This window comes from Simochromis diagramma, unplaced genomic scaffold (genome assembly GCF_900408965.1).
Source record: "Simochromis diagramma unplaced genomic scaffold, fSimDia1.1 OVJJ01000705.1, whole genome shotgun sequence".
Lineage (NCBI taxonomy): Eukaryota > Metazoa > Chordata > Actinopteri > Cichliformes > Cichlidae > Simochromis > Simochromis diagramma.
Genome location: NW_024387448.1, coordinates 2,930,359 through 2,949,098, shown reverse-complemented (window position 1 = coordinate 2,949,098; position 18,740 = coordinate 2,930,359). Strand labels below are relative to the sequence as shown.

Below are 18,740 nucleotides of genomic sequence, written 5' to 3'. Positions count from 1 at the left end.
CCTGTACCGCACTGACGAATGCAACGGGTGTAAGACCAATCACCCAAGTCAGAGACTGAGAGTTCACAGTCTGTGAGTTTTGGAGGATTACTTTTACGCCGACCATTATTACAGCATCAGGAAAAAACTCATCACGCCTCGCTTCATTCCTTTCATTAAACGGTTCCTGTTCGACCGTGAGATTGAAGCGTCGGATGCAAAGGTGGGAATCGTGGCAGACACGCTGTTGCACGAGCTGAAATCGGAGAGGAAAATATTAGATGCTATCTCCGACGCTTACGAGAAACTGGTGGGAGAAGATGCCGTGAAACACGGCCAGCTGGAGATGGTTTTAAAGTGTTACAAATCAAATCACTGGTTTATAGTGTAAATCACACTGAGACCTTGTAATGAGCATATCCAGTTTACCTTAACAGTGTTGTAAGTTCAAATAAAAACCAAAAACCTCAGACTCGTCTTGGTTCTGTATTTTTATTGCCACTACGGTGAATACACTTGGTGATTGAACTCTGTTTCTTTTTACTGCCTGCACTGACACATTACAAAACAACACCACCGTTGGGTCTCGCATACATGCATACATACATACATGCATACATGCATACGCCGGTCGGGAGATGTGTGTCATAACATGTATGCGTGAGCTACAAAATAGAAGCTAATTATACAAAGAGAAAGAAGAGCAACTGACACGGCGGTGGCACCATGAAGAATATAACCCGAGAATTTTTCTTTCACGTGGACAAACCTAAAATCTACCATGCTAAATTTTACGAGATACCCAGGCTGGGGAGGTGTCCCACTTATGAAGAGTTCACATTAACAACTTTTCAAGGCACAATCCACAAAGTGACATATCTGTACAGAAACAGAAACTCTGACCTGCATCCCAAGCTGTACTCTACGATTAAATTCGAAATTCATTGGCTGGAGAACAAACTTCATGCCCTCTACGGACAAGAAGAGGATGGAGAAGAAGAACAGCATGATAATGGATTGGATCCGATACTGTGGCGCGCAGTCGAGAGAGTCATCAGGTGTATGGTGCAAGATGGCTATGCCATCAAGGAGGAAGGGGGTTACGCTAAAGTCAACTTGTCCGTGACACCGCACACGATCCTACAAAACTTCATGTCAAAAAAGAAATTATACAACCTCAATATCAAATGTCTCGCCCTGAAGGACAGATCCGTTCAATACAACGTAGAAAGAGCACGTCCATGAAGTTTTTGGTCACTACGTGGAAAGGACAGTACAGATTTGTAGTGTGTTGGACTGAGACTGAGATCTATCAAAATTGACCATTTCGTCAACATGACGATTATTAGGCTTATAAAGAGATACCTGGTGTTTGCAACTGGAAAGAGTAAACCCACTTTAACTTGAATGTATTTCTTGTATTGTGTCACATCGACACTGTTGCTTCTTTGGATTGTAAGGCTGAAGTTCGACTATTTTCCAAGCGCCTGGCCATGTAATGAATGTTGACCACGGAATGCTATCATTGGTGAGAAGACACCCTTTCAGGTTCCTTGCAGCTTCTCCTCTGCTGTTAATATCGACGGTGTCTCTTGTAGTGTGCACCGTATCCGGCATGTTGGGCTATGTTATTATGCATCCAGGAGAGGAATCCAATGAAACCAAGCGCTCTGTCGAGCAAGATGATCAAACAAAGCAGCGGATTACAACCTTGAAAGAAATTGCAAGTTGACCGCGGACTAACTTTCTGTCATGTAATCGTGTTAGCTTTTCCTTGTTGCTTGTATGATTAAAAAATAAAATCACATTAACACTACAGGGAGTGCAGAATTATTAGGCAAATGAGTATTTTGTCCACATCATCCTCTTCATGCATGTATAGGCTCGAAAGCCTACTACCAATTAAGCATATTAGGTGATGTGCATCTCTGTAATGAGAAGGGGTGTGGTCTAATGACATCAACACCCTATATCAGGTGTGCATAATTATTAGGCAACGTCCTTTCCTTTGGCAAAATGGGTCAAAAGAAGGACTTGACAGGCTCAGAAAAGTCAAAAATAGTGAGATATCTTGCAGAGGGATGCAGCAGTCTCAAAATTGCAAAGCTTCTGAAGCGTGATCATCGAACAATCAAGCGTTTCCTTCAAAATAGTCAACAGGGTCGCAAGAAGCGTGTGGAAAAACCAAGGCGCAAAATAACTGCCCATGAACTGAGAAAAGTCAAGCGTGCAGCTGCCAAGATGCCACTTGCCACCAGTTTGGCCATATTTCAGAGCTGCAACATCACTGGAGTGCCCAAAAGCACAAGGTGTGCAATACTCAGAGACATGGCCAAGGTAAGAAAGGCTGAAAGACGACCACCACTGAACAAGACACACAAGTTGAAACGTCAAGACTGGGCCAAGAAATATCTCAAGACTGATTTTTCTAAGGTTTTATGGACTGATGAAATGAGAGTGAGTCTTGATGGGCCAGATGGATGGGCCCGTGGCTGGATTGGTAAAGGGCAGAGAGCTCCAGTCCGACTCAGACGCCAGCAAGGTGGAGGTGGAGTACTGGTTTGGGCTGGTATCATCAAAGATGAGCTTGTGGGGCCTTTTCGGGTTGAGGATGGAGTCAAGCTCAACTGCCAGTCCTACTGCCAGTTTCTGGAAGACACCTTCTTCAAGCAGTGGTACAGGAAGAAGTCTGCATCCTTCAAGAAAAACATGATTTTCATGCAGGACAATGCTCCATCACACGCGTCCAAGTACTCCACAGCGTGGCTGGCAAGAAAGGGTATAAAAGAAGAAAAACTAATGACATGGCCACCTTGTTCACCTGATCTGAACCCCATTGAGAACCTGTGGTCCATCATACGGCGGGTTATGGCTGGAATCCAGTGCAATGATGCTCCCGCGGTAGTAGACGTTCCAGCCCTGTATTCCAGCCCTAAACCTAACCTTATCCCTAGCCCTGACCGTAACCTTATTCCTGACCTTAACCAGGACTTTAATGATGTTAAATAGCGTGTTTGTAAGCGATTTGAAGAAAAAGAGCGAACATGTGTAGGTTCAGTCCAGACGGTTCTCATATTTCCTCTTTTTCCGAGGTCGTCATTTAGGAACGTGGTGGGTAGCCGAAAACGTAATATGGTGACGATTTGTCAACTAGCGTAAAATGTTACGCTTTGGGAGTGAGAACGGGTTGAAATGTGAGATTTACAAGGAGGGAAAACAGTACACCTCTCTGAACAGTGTCTGGGAGGCTGTGGTTGCTGCTGCACGCAATGTTGATGGTGAACAGATCAAAACACTGACAGAATCCATGGATGGCAGGCTTTTGAGTGTCCTTGCAAAGAAAGGTGGCTATATTGGGCGCTGATTTGTTTTTGTTTTGTTTTTGAATGTCAGAAATGTATATTTGTGAATGTGGAGATGTTATATTGGTTTCACTGGTAAAAATAAATAATTGAAATGGGTATATATTTGTTTTTTGTTAAGTTGCCTAATAATTATGCACAGTAATAGTCACCTGCACACACAGATATCCCCCTAAAATAGCTAAAACTAAAAACAAACTAAAAACTACTTCCAAAAACATTCAGCTTTGATATTAATGAGTTTTTTGGGTTCATTGAGAACATGGTTGTTGTTCAATAATAAAATTATTCCTCAAAAATACAACTTGCCTAATAATTCTGCACTCCCTGTAAATGTCCACTGAGCTGTGAGCCAGGGGGCGGTAATGCGCCTTAACATTGGTTGCCAACCAAGAAGAAGAAGAAGCTGTGAGCCAGGAGGGAGGGGGTTAGTGAGTGAGTGAGTTTTTTAGTTTAACATTTATTTAAGTGCATTATACATAAAAATCTGATCACAGTGATTGTACAAGGTTTTAAAACATTTAGTCAACAAACAGTTTTGTGGAACTTAAAAACACTGCCCTGCATGTTAAAATACATCAAACACATCTAAATTTAGAAATGAATGAATTTAAAATCCATCTTCCACATCTAGGAAGCAATTCTGAACACATAAATTGAGGCCACACACTTGAAATCTTAAGTGGTAGCTGTTTTAAACAGACATTTGATGAAGTAAATTTGGCCCCTTCCTTGTTAATGCATAAAATGTAAAAAAAAAAAAAAAAAAAAAAAAAAACTCACATAGATAACATATGTGGCATGCATAAGACATAATATTTTACTTAACAATAGTCTTCTCTTGTAAATCTGTTTCTGACTACCACTGACTTTCACAGCAATTGCTAGAGCAAATATTCACATTTGTTTATTTTATAGTGCAACGTTCAAAGCAGCATTCCATAGAATTTAGTCTTGCTCAGCATTTGCCCCTGAAACTTGGCATCTTTTAGCCTGCACAAGTGCATCAATATCAGGCATCATATCCTGAGTAGCAGCCAGTTTCAAAATCTCATTTAAGTGCTTGTGTGTGAGCTTTGAGCGTAGCTTTGTTTTATTAATGGTCATGAGTGAGAAAACTTGCTCACAAAGGTAGGTAGTCCCAAACATGGACAACATTTTTGCAGCCAGTGCTGTCAATTTAGGATAGCGTGGTAGGAGATACTTGTAAAATGTGTCCAAGCCCACAGAGGCAAATTTGTCCTTCAGTTCTACATCACACTGCAAATCAATGATTTCAAGTTGCATGTCAACAGGCACATCAGAAGCTCTGACTGTGAATGGTGAGCGAAAAACTGCGAATTCTGTCTCGAGTTCGCTAAAGACCTGAAATTGTTTCTCAAATTCCCTCAGCAACCCTGAAATCTTGTCTTTGTACTGTTTCACGTCAGGATTAACACTTGCTGCGCACACATCTCGGAGACAGGGAAAATGAGCAGGGTCTCCGCTTGCTATCTGCGTCTCCCATAACGTGAGCTTTAACTTGAATGCATGTATGCTGTCATAATACTGTGTTACAATTTTTTTGCGTCCCTGCAACATTCTGTTCAGATTATTCAAGTGCTCTGTAATATCAACCATAAATCCAAGGTGCTGCAGCCAAAGTGGGAACTGTAATTCCTTAACAGGTTTTCCTTTTTTCTCTATAAATTGTCCGATTTCCCCACGTAGATCAAAGAAGCGCCTCAGCACAGCACCTCTGCTTAACCACCTTACCTCAGTGTGGTCTGGCAAACCATGGGTAATGTTACAGTCACTGAGAAGGCTGTCAAACTGACGATGATTGAGACCTCTGGCTCAGATGAAATTAACAGTTCGGACAACCACCTCCATGACGTGATCCATTTTTAAGGACTTGCAGCATAATGCCTCCTGATGCAAAATGCAATGAAATGTCCAAAAATCACCCCCTCTATTTGCGGCTTGTACTTTCTCTCTGAACTTGGTCACAACACCTGCTTTTTTCCCGATCATTGACGGCGCACCATCAGTGGCCAGACTTACGGCGCGGGACCAGTCCGCCCCGACCCTGTCCAGTGCTCCAACTACAGAACGGAAAATGTCCTCAGCTGTTGTGGTGTTGGTCATAGGCACCAACTCGACAAACTCCTCTGTGACAGTCAAAGTATCATCAACTCCACGAATGAATATGGCCAGTTGAGCGACGTCTGTAATATCAGTACTCTCATCAATTGCAACAGAAAATGCCAGAAATTACTCCACTTTGCTATTCAGTTGGCTGTCCAAATCTGCCGATTGTTCCGAAATCCTGTCTGCTACTGTATTTCTCGTCAAGCTAATATTGGCAAAAGCTTGTCGCTTCTCAGGACACACAATTTCAGCAGCCTTCAGCATGCAGTTTTTGACGAACTCCCCCTCAGAGTACGGCTTTGATGCTAATGCTACTTGGCTAGCAATTACGTAGCTGGCTTTCACCGCAGCATCACTGACCTCTCGGCTCCGGGTGAAAACAGATTGCTGTTTCCTCAGACCAACCAACATTTCATTTACCTTCTGTTTTCTCAGTTCTCCATGCAAGCTGTTGTATTTTTCACCATGTTGAGTTTCATAATGGTGCCGAATATTGTACTCCTTAAGCACCGAAACTTGCTGCATGCACACTAGGCACACGGGTTTCCCATTCACCTCCGTGAAAATATAGGAAGAAGTCCATTTTTCTTGAAAAATCCGACACTCTGTGTCCACTTTTCTCTTTTTTGACAAAGACATTTCGCTGATGAGGGTGCCCGTTCCAAGAGAAAAAGCGGGTAAAGCGATTGAACTGACTAAAACACAACGCCCCTAGCGAACAACATAGGAACTGCAGATTTTAAAGAAAATTAAGTTTATTCTTTTTTTTTAATAATGCAAATTTATCCCCGGGTGGACTAAACCCCCTGGCAGGCCGGTTCCGGCCCACGGGCCATATGTTTGACACCCCTGGCTTACGCTTACGATTCAGCACAAGAGGGAGGGGGTTAGTGAGTGAGTGAGTGAGTGAGTGAGTGATTCGTTCGCTCTATGATTCAGCACAGGAAGGGAGGGGGTGAGTAGCTCAAATGTGCTGTTAGCATGTTAGCAGAGCGATGCTACTGTGTACCGAGGAGCTATTTTCTTGATGTGAGCTTCTACTCAGGGTTTTTTCTTCCAGTTCAGAGCAGAATTTCTTTTGTTAAGATACTGGATGTTGTATTTTTCTCCATAATTTTAATTATAGGTGTAGCCCTGTCTGAAATTATTCAGGCTTACAGGGTAAAGAAAAAAAAAGTCTACTGTTATAAAAAAATGGTTAAAATATAAATAGTTGATAAAAGGTTTAAAAATCATATGCTTGGGTACCAATGTATTTGATTTACAGTTAAGAGTCCAATAAATAAAAGGGTTCCATGATTTAGAGTTCATTTTCTGTGCCGAATAAATATGTTGGGGTGTAACCTAAGTTTATTTACCCATCTAATGTCAGTTATCTTAATGTTGTATTGTCATTGGTTATTGTGCTGACGAACCAGTCAATGTCACTCTTCTCTGTTATGAGGTCGGGGCGAGTGGTAATGTTTTTGTGAATCTGTGGGAGCGGACACAGAAGCTAAGTCCGAAGAGAGAGATGTCGTAAGGCAAACGTGGTGTGGATTTTGCATCTAAGTGTATCATTGAGGTCGACTACCCGTGGTCCTGATATTACTTATTTGTGATCTGCAAGAGAAGCCGAGGGACACTCTGAAAGGAGAGGGAGAGAGAGGTTTCTGCCCGGATGGACCCTGCTGTTTTCTTACCCCTGACTGTCTTCACTACTGGTGAACTAACTGCTAACTGCTCGTTTCTGATTGCCCCACTAACAAACTCATTGGACTCGTGAGTACTAACTGGAACTAAAGTGCACGTATTTTGTTTTATGGCTCAGTTTGAGTGAAGCAGCCATCAGTTTTAGGCCTCACCGCACCCGAACTTCGAATCAGGCCTGCAACAAGCACCGTGCGACAGGTGTAGTGTGGACAGGTTAATGAGAGAGTGTGTGTGTGTGTGTGTGGGCCTACTGTTACAAATTTGGTTTAAATTGAGTAAGTGTGTAGTTTAAATCAAAGTTATTATCAAAGGTTGAAATTCATCCCTTTTAAAGGTGTGAGCTGTTGTAACCGAAATAACAGTTGGCACTAAGAGAAAGTTATTTTGTTTTGATAATCTTTTATTGAAAACTTATGTAGTCACTTTTACAGTAGTTTTGTTTGTTTCTTTGAATTCAATTCATTTTATAAAAGTAACTGTTTATTTTATTCATTTCTTTGCTGTCTAAATAAATATATTGAGGGATTGTGAGGGATTAAATTTGTGTAAAATACAGTTGTGGTGGTCCTTATTAGTTAAATTAGAGGATATCAGGTATCATTATTAGTAGCACTACGAACCCAGGCCCAGTCTCATTGTACTATATACTCTAGCTTTACCATAGCTACGTGGGACCTGGGTTACATAAGCTAGATACATTGCTGCTAACAGCAACAGGGATGAGTCAGTGAGTCAGTTGGGCTTGTGAATCATGATTCATGAGTCAGTAAAGTGATTCTCGAGTATTGAACGATTCGTTCATGATTCACGCATCACTAGTGAAAATTCCTAATTTTTTTGTCCCAGTCCAGCCCTGCAGGTTAATACTGGCAGTGTCACCATGCCAGCTGACTGTATTTCATCATCAGCCAGTGTTGTTCTTTATACATCAATATTACCAAAGTTTACCATAAGGCAGCATAGAAAGTATTTAGTTGCTTTCAGGTTTCATTCAAATGTTAGTCTTTTCATTTGTTTCCCCACTTTTTTCCGGTTTCAAAATCAAACACCAGTTTGTGAGAAGATTATCTTCTTTTTTTAATAGGCAGATCAAGTTTTGCATTGGCATTGGCAAATTTGCCAATTGTATGTTAAAAATGTTTGTATTTTAATATTCAAAAATGTTTTTGCCCAAAACATATGTGCACTATATGTCAGTAAAAATACTATGCAAATATTGCTGTCCTTGAATGCTGAATAAACACTGACAGAGCACTGATTGTATCTCTTGTGCTTTATCAACACAATATCTAAAAACGTTGCACCATAGTGGTTAGAATCTCATTCTAATAAGAGTTAAAAGCTAATTCATTTGTTAGGTTTATAGGGTTATTGAATTATGGTTAACGTTTGGTAGATTTTTTTAACATTATCTGCCAATTAAATCTGCCACCCTTTTCCAAATCTGTGCCCCTACCTGGACCCCCAACAAAAATTTTCTAGACACACCACTGTGAACAGAATCAACTTTTGGGGATTAACCAGAAGATATAAAACAGAAAAAAACTAGTTAAAGCCAGTGTGTTAAGCCAGGCTAGGAGAGTAATTTTTATCACCTAGCCTGTTATTTTTTCTTTTGTCTTTCTTGCAGCTACCCTCATATTTACATGGACAAACAAAACGACTAAAACTTTGAATAGATTTTTCAGTTACATAAAACGGGAACAAAAAAAAAGTTGAGTAGGGGAAACACTATAAACATTTACAATGTTTACTATGACAGGCTGAGGGTATCATTATCTTGGTAAGGATAGACCGTGGGTTTGTAGCTATGCAAAGAAAGGCCTTCCCCAGAAATGGGACCAGAGACAGCCTACACCCTGGACTGGTCACCAATCTGCTGCTTGGCTAACACATAGAGACAGACAACCATTCCCATTACACCCATGACCAGTACCTTAACATGTATGTATTTGGAGGCAACCTAGAGAGAACCCACACGGGCTGAGGGAGAACACTGTCTGAAGGATTCAAACCCTCTTGTTGTGGCTAAGCTAGGTCACAGTAAATGGAAAATGGTTCTTATACAGCACTCACAGATTCTATGCTTAAGTGCTTTCTCTTCAATATTCACACTCAGGGTTTGCATCTTAGCCAAGGACATGTGGGGACTGAACCACCAACCTTCTTCCCTAAAAGTAGCGTCAGCTGTATATGATATCTGAGAAATCACAAATCGGAAGACCCTTTAAAGCAGCACCAATGTAGTGGGATTCATAAATAAATGTTTGTTTTGAAAAACATCTACATTCCAACAAATGAATAAATATGAAAAAATCATATTTTGACTAAAATTTAGTTTGAAACTCAATGATTATTCATCTTGTGGTCTCCAGCAGTGTTATACGACTGTCAGCATGAAAGAAATACAGAGCAATGCTCACCAAAATTTCATAGTCTGCAAGGAATCTATGACTTACCTTAATCAAATACTATCTGAATGTGGGCTAACATGTGGTTTACTTTGTCTGCTCACAACAAAGGACAAGTGTTTGAAAAAGGTAAACAAACAAGGAATATGTAGGACAGCTCCAGATTTGACCTCACACTTTTACTGCTGTTTTTTTTTTTAAAGACGTGTCAATAAAAAAAATGTTCAGAATGGAATTTGTTCTTTTATGAAAATATCTCAGCACCAGAAACATTCAGGCACACGTCACACTTGGGAAGTAAAGCTGACCCTCTGCCAGCAGAGGGTAGTCACGCATCGTTGTGGTTGGTGCAGACAAGGAGAAGAGTCCCGGCTTTTGACGTCACTTCATTTTCATTCTGAAGGACTTCCAAACTAGACTTCACTGGAGATTTAAACAAACAAAAACAACCACAAAACTTCCTCAAAGATCCGTGACGACAGCTTTCTTCATCATGATCAGCTGCACCTTAGTGAACCCTTGTATGGTCACATACTGTTATCCAAACTAATAAGCAAAGGGAATCCAGATAATGTGGAACTGTCAGAGAATATAAACTTTTCTCTCTGTATGTGGTCTGAGCAGGTCTGAATTACATCCGTGCTTCTGCGGGAAATCTGTCACCACGCTCCATGAACTTACACCCTGCTGTCAAGCCGACAGGAGAAGAGCAATGCGTCTGATGTGGATTTTCAAAATAATCCTCTCATGTTATAGAGCCTTGATATAGAACACGGAAGTAAGGATGAAGTTAAGATGGAGACAGAGCAAATAAGCAAGATAAAGTGTGTGTGTGTGTGTGTGTGTGTGTGTGTGTGTGTGTGTGTGTGTGTGTGTGTGTGTGTGCGCGCGCGTGAGAGAGAGAAAGAGTTTTGGATAATGTTAATTGAACTTACTAGGGCACTTTTGAATCATTTCCATATTCCATTTCCATATTCCACGAACGAATAACATTGTTATTCACAGCCGACTGCAGAAAGCAAGTGAATGTAAATACTAATATCTGTGATCCTCAAGACTTACACACCTTTTACTGACAACTATTACTACTTATAATAACAGAAATTATTATTAGTTAGGCTCCAGGCCTTAAGAGGGTAATATGATGGGGTTTTTCTCTGTATGTATCATTGTAGTTTCTACCTTAGAATATAAAGCGCCTTGAGGCGACTGTTGTTGTGATTTAGTGCTGTATAAATAAAATGTAATTAAAATGAATTGACTTGATGGACTCTTCTGACAACTAATTGAGGGATTTGTTAAATTTCGACAGAAGTAGAGATATTTTCTACTAATACTACTACGAATTACAATAAACAGTCGAGGCTTTTATTTTGTAGGCCAGACTATCATCCGGTCTCGCGGGTACTGACTCGGAGAATGACGCTCACTTAGACTCACGCAAAGCTGTTGAACCCTCTCAGCTGAGTAGAGGTCCCCGTCCTGCGGCCAAACAACAGACCGCTCCTGGTTCTGAGGGGAACACCCACCCACACCCACAAAACCCACCGGACAGGACTGGGACTTTCTTTCTACGTTCAGTTGTTTTTTTTTTCTAAACTGCGCTGAGAAATCCTTTCTTTCTCTTTTTTCCTCCCCGTCTGAATCGCGAAGTAGAGGTTAACCCCATCAGATACTTTCTGCTTGTTAGCGTGGATGTGAGTCTCCGTTTCACTGCAGTCAGCACTATGGACGGCTGATTCACCAGCTTTACACCTAACAGGTAAGTTCAAGGCCGTCCTTGATTAAAATTGATTAAAAAAACAACAACAAAAAACAAGCAGGAGTTGTGGCAAAAGAACCTCTTGTAAAATTAAGAATAATAGCCTGTATTCTCATTCAGTTTTTCTTTGTTAAAGACAGAAACCTGCTTGGTGGCATAATGCGCGTTGGAACATTTACAAGTATTATCATAAGTTTAATTCATATTAGATACTTGTTTGACATGGAAGGTGGGCCTGCTTTGTAATTTTGCAGTATTGTGCTCGCAGTTTGTTTGGATATAACAGAATTTGTCAGCGTCACGCGCAGTCTCCGTGCCAGCTTACCCAGCACACTCAGACCAGACTGCTTTACAATGGACATAGAGCGGGACCACCGTGCGCACTCTCTTTGTCAGCTGATGTAGGAATGTCCATGAGCTGTGCGAGCCAATGTCAAATGCCTTGCTCACCTGCTAACATTCTCCTGGACACACGCGGCTGCCTCTTTACTGCCTCATTTAGAAAACAGAAATCACGCACTTTGTGTTCACTGAACTTGGACGGAGTTCACTGGCGTTTAGAGGCGTGAACATGGGCTCGCTCTCATTGTTGGGTAATGATTGTGGATGTTGTTTATGTCGCGTGTGGTGACGAGAAACATCTCATCAGCCTTTAGTCAATGAGGAAGCTCACCCTAAGACAAAGACGTTTCTCTCATAGATTGATGTTCTTGAGTGCGGGGTGAATGCATGGTTTGGTTGAAATGGCTAAAAAAAAGGGAAGCTTGACTTTAGCTCAACAGCTGGTTCTCCTGTTTTAAAACAGCTGTCAGATTTAATCCAGCAACATGAGAAACAGCTTAGAGATTGATTAAATCAAATCAGAGCCTCCAGAAAAACTCTCTTCTAAGTATCGTGAGAGGTCAGTGATGGAAAGCAGGTTTTCTTCCCATTTTTTTTTTAAAGGGGTCAAATGTTTTGATAGGACAATTCATATGCATTTTTAATGGCTGCATAGCCCGGTCTTGAACCTTGCTTATGTAGGTCCTGTCATCCAGACACTTTTGGAATAGCTGGCCATCTGCTTGCTGATGGTCTGTTCCAAAGCACGATATCGTATTACCCACGATGGACTGTGGGGGATGAAAGAAAGTGCTTTTTATTGCTTTATCACTTTGTAGAAAAGTTACACTGTTCATAGATTTAAAGCCAGTTTGTCAGTTGTGCGATGTAAGCTGACTGTGGAGATGCTTGAATGAAAAGTTTGTAAAATGGAATATAAAACTTTGTTTCTTTGAGGGTTTTTATCTTACAATATAAAGTGCCTTGATGTGATTACTGTTGTGAATTGGGACCATATAAATAGAATAAAACAAATGTAAATGCTCTTTGAAGAAATATACCAATATAGCTTATGGTTGCCAGTATTTGTTGGTATCAACATTTTTGCGTGATATCAGACACACTGATTGGATTGCCTATTGGCAAACAATATATTACCAATTATGGTGGCTAAGGTTTTTGTCACAGTGTCACAAAATAAGGTGTTGAAGACCTGAAAGATTGTAAATCTGTTTCTTTTTGTAATGAATATTAGAGCCAAACTGCTATAAACATTTGAGGACGATATCGATATTTGGACACTTATCAATATATCAACCGATAGTTTATTTTTAAGCTAATTTCCTTAGCATTTTGTTTTAAAATCTAAAATGTGTTATTTATTCACTTGTTTATGCATGTGTGGCATTCCAACTAACTGTTGTCCTTATTAGGGAGTTGCAGAGTAACTTCTGGTGGACAAACTATGCAGCATCAATACTCATATCATGGCTGAATGATGATTTTCCCTGTCTCTTCTTTGCTTTTAAAATCTTTATTTATTGGCTATTAAAAATGATGATATTGGTAAATCATCATATACCTAATATCACCTGATAACATTAGTCTGTAAGTAAATTGGTAGAGTTTTAATGAATCATTTTGGTTTGGAACCAGTCTCCTGGAGAGGGGCTGGACTCTGTCTCAGTCTGGAGTTGCCCCTGGTGAGAGGCGGCGGGCTGGGGTGGGTATTTTAATATCCCCTCGGCTTGCTGCCGGTATGTTGGGGTTTTTCCCGGTGGATGACAGGGTTTGTTCCCTGCGCCTTAGGGTCGGGGAACGGGTCCTGACTGTCATCTGCACTTATGTGCCGATTGGCAGTTCAGAGTACCCAGCCTTCTTAGAGTCCCTGGGGGGGTGCTGGAAGGTGCTCCTCCTGGAGACTCTGTTGTCCTGCTGGGAGACTTCAATGCTCACGTGGGTAACGGCAGCGAGACCTGGAGGAGCGTGATTGGGAGGAACGGCCTCCCTGATCTGACGGTGTTTTGTTATTGGACTTCTGTGCAAATCACAGTTTGGCCATAACAAACACCTTGTTTGAACATAAGAGTGTCCATAAGTGCACGTGGCACCAGGACGCTCTAGGCCGCAGGTCGATGATCGAGATCGATTTTGTAATCGTATCACCAGACCTGCGACCATATGTTTTGGACACTCGGGTAAAGAGAGGGGCTGAGCTGTCAACTGATCACCACCTGGTGGTGAGTTGGATCAGGTGGCGGGGGAGGACGCTGGACAGACCCGGTGCACCTAAACGCGTAGTGAGGGTGTGCTGGGAACGTCTAGCAGAGACCTGCACTGTGTATAGTGCTGGCGGAGCGCTGCTGATGTCGACTGAGAAAATTGTCAGGCGGTGGAAGGAATACTTCGAGGACCTCCTGAATCCCACTGACATGTCTTCCGAGGAGGAAGCAGAGTCTGGGGATGAGGGGAATGACCCACCAATTTCCGGGGGCGAGGTCACTGAGGCAGTTAAACAACTCCTTGGTGGCAGAGCCCCTGGTGTTGATGAGGTCCGCCCCGAGTTCCTGAAGGCTCTGGATGTTGTAGGGCTGTCCTGGTTGACACGCCTCTACAATGTTGCGTGGAGATCAGGGGCAGTACCCCTTGACTGGCAGACTGGGGTGGTGGTCCCCATCTTTAAGAAGGGAGACCGGAGGGTGTGTTCCAACTACAGGGGGATCACACTCCTCAGCCTCCCTGGGAAAGTCTATGCCAGGGTGCTGGAAAGGAGAGTTCGTCTGCTAGTCGAACCTCGGATACAGGAGGAACAATGCGGTTTTCGTCCTGGTCGCGGAACACTGGACCAGCTCTTTATCCTCTCAGGGATACTTGAGGGTGCATGGGAGTTTGCCCAACCAGTCTACATGTGTTTTGTGGACTTGGAGAAGGCATTCAACTGTGTCCCTCGGGGTGTCCTGTGGGAGGTGTTGCGGGAGTATGGGGTGTCATTCGATCCCTATACAACCGTTGCAAGAGCTTGGTTCGCATTGCCGGACTCGTTCCCGGTGGGTGATGGGCTCCGCCAGGGCTGCCCTTTGTCACCAGTTCTGTTCATAATTTTTATGGACAGGATTTCTAGGCGCAGCCAAGTGGCGGAGGGCTTTCACTTTGGTGGCCTCAGAATCTCATCTCTGCTTTTTGTGGATGATGTGGTTCTGTTGGCTTCATCGGGTGAAGGCCTCCAGCTCGCACTGGAACGGTTCGCAGCCGAGTGTGAAGCAGCGGGAATGAGGATCAGCACCTCCAAATCTGAGGCCATGGTTCTCAGCCGGAAAAGGGTGGAGTGCCCACTCCGGGTCGGGGATGAGTTCCTGCCCCAAGTGGAGGAGTTCAAGTATCTCGGGGTGGGAGCCGGAGATCGACAGACGGATTTGGGGCTGCAGCTGCAGTAATGCAGACGCTGCACCGGTCCGTCGTGGCGAAGAGGGAGCTGAGTGTAAAAGCGAAGCTCTCAATTTACCGGTCAATCTACGTCCCTACCCTCACCTATGGCCACGAGCTGTGGGTAGAGACCGAAAGAACGAGATCGCGGATACAAGCGGCAGAAATGAGCTTCCTCCGAACGGTGGCTGGCCTCTCCCTTAGAAATAGGGTGAGAAGTTCGGCCATCCGGGAAGGGCTCAGAGTAGAGCTGCTGCTCCTCCGCATGGAAAGGAGCCAGCTGAGGTGGTTCGGGCATCTGACAAGGATGCCTCCTGGGCGCCTCCTGGGTGAGGTGTTCCGGGCATGTCCCACTGGGAGGAGGCCCTGGGGCAGACCCAGTACACACTGGAGAGATTATATCTCTCGGCTGGCCTGGGAACGCCTTGGTGTTCCCCCGGATAAGCTGGAGGAGGTGGCTGGGGAGAGGGAGGTCTGGGCTTCTCTGCTTAGGCTGCTGCCCCTGCGACCCGACTTCGGATAAAACGGATGAAGATGGATGGATTTTGGTTTTACCTAACACTAAAAGTGGAATAAAAACAACCAAAAGAAAATGGTGTTGTCGTTCATAGGTTTTTCTAAATACCGGTAGCCAAACTTTAACAGTCAGTGCATCCATGATCCGTATACTGCTGTACTGCTTTGAGCTGTAGCTAGTATAACCTAGCAAACATTTTAGCTTGAATTAGCTAATGAGAACTTGCATATATTCATATATTGTCTTCATTTTTAGCGACATCTTTCTTGTCTTTATCAAGGTCCACAGTAATAATAAGTTGTGTATTCAGTCTGTTTAATGTATTGTAATTTTCTGAACTAACTTAAAAGTTGGAATCGACATTAGCTCGTGTTTTTGTTAGCTTTAAATATTAGTCTATTTTACTTTACTGTTTCAAGTGTTTCTGATGTATGACTGACAATAGATAGTGAATCTATCTGGAAGGCTGAATCTATAGATAGTGAATCTATTGTCTATCTATTACACACACAGAGAGATCCAAAAGTTAAAAAAAATAAATACATACAGTGGACATTCAAAAATATAGGAGTTTAAAAGTTATAGTAAAAAGTGAATGATAATAGAAAGCCAGAATGGTTAAAATAACATGTAAGGATTTATATGCTTTCAACAAACACAGATTAATTTAGTTCTGTTTTTCACTTACAACCTTTTGTTAAATTTTGTTAGGCTTCAGACTCCATACAGCAAGAAATCTTCTGGGTCACACCCAAAAAAGTATCGCAGGGCGGCTGCCATTTCTACATGGAGAGCTTTTGAAATCAAACTGTGGCTCATTATGCTCATTATATGTGGCATACAGCTAGCATTTAGGTTTCTTCCGGAGCCCAAACCTCTCAGACACACGGAGAGGAATGGGTCGAAGGCCACTTCAGCTGCAGCTGGTCATTGAAAAAGTGATGCTGCTCAAACCACTGCTTTCTAGCCCTTTCTGTGAGTCACAGAAGCAGGACTGCTCAGCACGCATGCAGCAAGGACAGGGCTTTTTGATTTATAGGTATCAAGTGTTGACTGCACTGTAGGTTAAGTAGTTTGCCTTTAAACAGTGAGAAAAGTGGAAATGAGTGGGAACAGTAAACGTAGTGCTTTTTCCTTTTGAAATCAGAAGCCTCCTCAGCAGGCCGTCTCATCCATAACCTTCTCGGGTGTCACATACCGTAGTAGGATGTGAGATATATTTTTAGCAGCATTTTTAGTAACACAGGCATCGGTTGCTAATCATAAAAACAGGAAAGGATGTGATCCCTTGCTGAGTTTTGATGAGCACTTGTTAATGAGTAACTGTGTTGTTAAGTTGTTAGGTGATTTCAAAGCACTTTGTTTGCTTAATCATAATCAGAAACATGAACTGGCATGGAAAGAAATGAGAGGGCAAACAGCCTATCCAAGTAGGTGCATCAGTGTTTGAGAGGGGGACAATGTGCACACCAGATTCTGATGATAGAAGTATTAGGGCGTTCCCCATATCGGTCACTGCAACAGCTGGTGGTCCCTTATGGTACATTCTTCTGAGTGTGTTTGTGGTAGTAGGGTGTGGGAGTGGAGAATCTGCAGAGAACACTTGCTGGGGCACCACTGTGGCCACAGGCATCCCTAGGAAGATAAAGGAAACTAAAAGGCATTGTTCAAGCTCTCGGCCTGTATTTTCTTCTCTTCTCTAACTCCAAGCTGCTTCTTTTATCGGTTTTCCAAGCCTAGTTAAGACAACTCACATTTGGTTGACCCTGCTTCAGATACGCTTGCTATCTCCTGGCTAGATTGGATCTTAGGCCTCAGTAAGCCCTCGCGGGAGTTGGCTGACAGTCAGATTGGCAGCCTAATAAATACTCCTTTTCATTAGGAGCAAGCTTTCATTCACTGTACTTAAATGGAAACCCCCTTTCAATTCCCTCATCCTATTGACCATACAGGATTTACAATAGAGGCACAGGGCGTTTGTCAAGAAAAGCGCGCAAACACACACACACACACACACACACACACACACATATATGTGTCACATACTGAACCTTGATTCATATCTTTGGTTCCGCTGGAAGGGTGCAATATAATGAGTGAAAAATTCAGCCTGAACTCTTCTTGGTAGAATCAGTTAACTAAGCAGATGGATGGGGGTGCCCAGATAACCACCAATCCACAGATAAGGTTTCTTTTCTTGGCGGTGTTAGGAAGTGGAAAGCTGGTTACTCATTGTGGTTAGTCTGTCTCACTTCTTTTATCTACAACACCTTATCTAACAATTTATCTCCTATGATTTAGAACATGCCCCTTGGAAATTGTAGGAAAGATTTTTTATTTTTTTTTTAGTGGGAAATCTGACAGGTTTGTAGAAATTTGAATTAGATTGACTCAAAAAGTACAATTTCATTGTACTTTTGTTCTGAGGAACTCCACAAAGAAAAGTAGTAATATTCTAGAATAATTTAGAGAAATTTCAAAGGCAGACTTGGTGTTTTGGAGTGCTTGACTGGCAGTGTCCTAAAAATGTTTCTGCAGTGTGGTGTACAATACCTGGTATTTCATTTGAGTTTAGAAGAAAGCATAATGCGTCCTATGTGGTTGCCCCTTAATTTGATTGAATATGTGTTACTGCCCAGGTGTTAAGAATATTTACCACACTTACCTTTTTGTTCATGGACAGGAAAACTGCATTTTTTTTATACAAATAAAATAATCTCACAATGAGTGTAGGTGTGACAGTAACTTCTATTACTAATAATGTTTATTTTACAAAACTTTCCATTGAGCAAGCTACTTGCCTCATCGCAGAATAATGCTGGCGGATAAAGGAGTGCCCCTTGTTCTCTTTGTTGTGTTAGCAGCTCTTTCCTAGCTGATATTTTATAAACACATTAGTAGTTTTTATCTTGCTGTCCGCCCTTTTTTTCTTCTTTCTTATCAACTTAAATGCTTTTAATTGGGTTTTTTATTTTCCATAACTAAATTATTCATCTTCTCCCTTTGTTCTTTGGATTGCTTATCACACTTGCACATGAAGCTGGAAAGCTTGAATATTATACTGATGTTTTCTTGGGGGGGGGGTTGATATTTCTGTAATTTTGGCCTGTAGGTGTTTGTGTACCGTGGCTGAATTGTAACTT

At 42.2% G+C, this 18,740-nt stretch overlaps 1 protein-coding gene across 2 annotated transcripts in view; it reads left to right on the top strand.

Moving 5' to 3' along the window:
- The first annotated feature begins 10,982 nt into the window (after positions 1–10,982).
- plxnb1a (plexin b1a) overlaps positions 10,983–18,740 on the top strand; it is an 85,955-nt gene continuing 78,197 nt past the window's right edge. Inside the window, exon 1 of one of the 2 annotated variants that reach the window (XM_040013778.1) lies at positions 10,983–11,336. The gene's annotated coding sequence lies outside the window, so the exon portion shown is untranslated. The remainder of the gene's footprint in view (positions 11,337–18,740) is intronic. The other variant, XM_040013779.1, reaches the window with a different exon arrangement.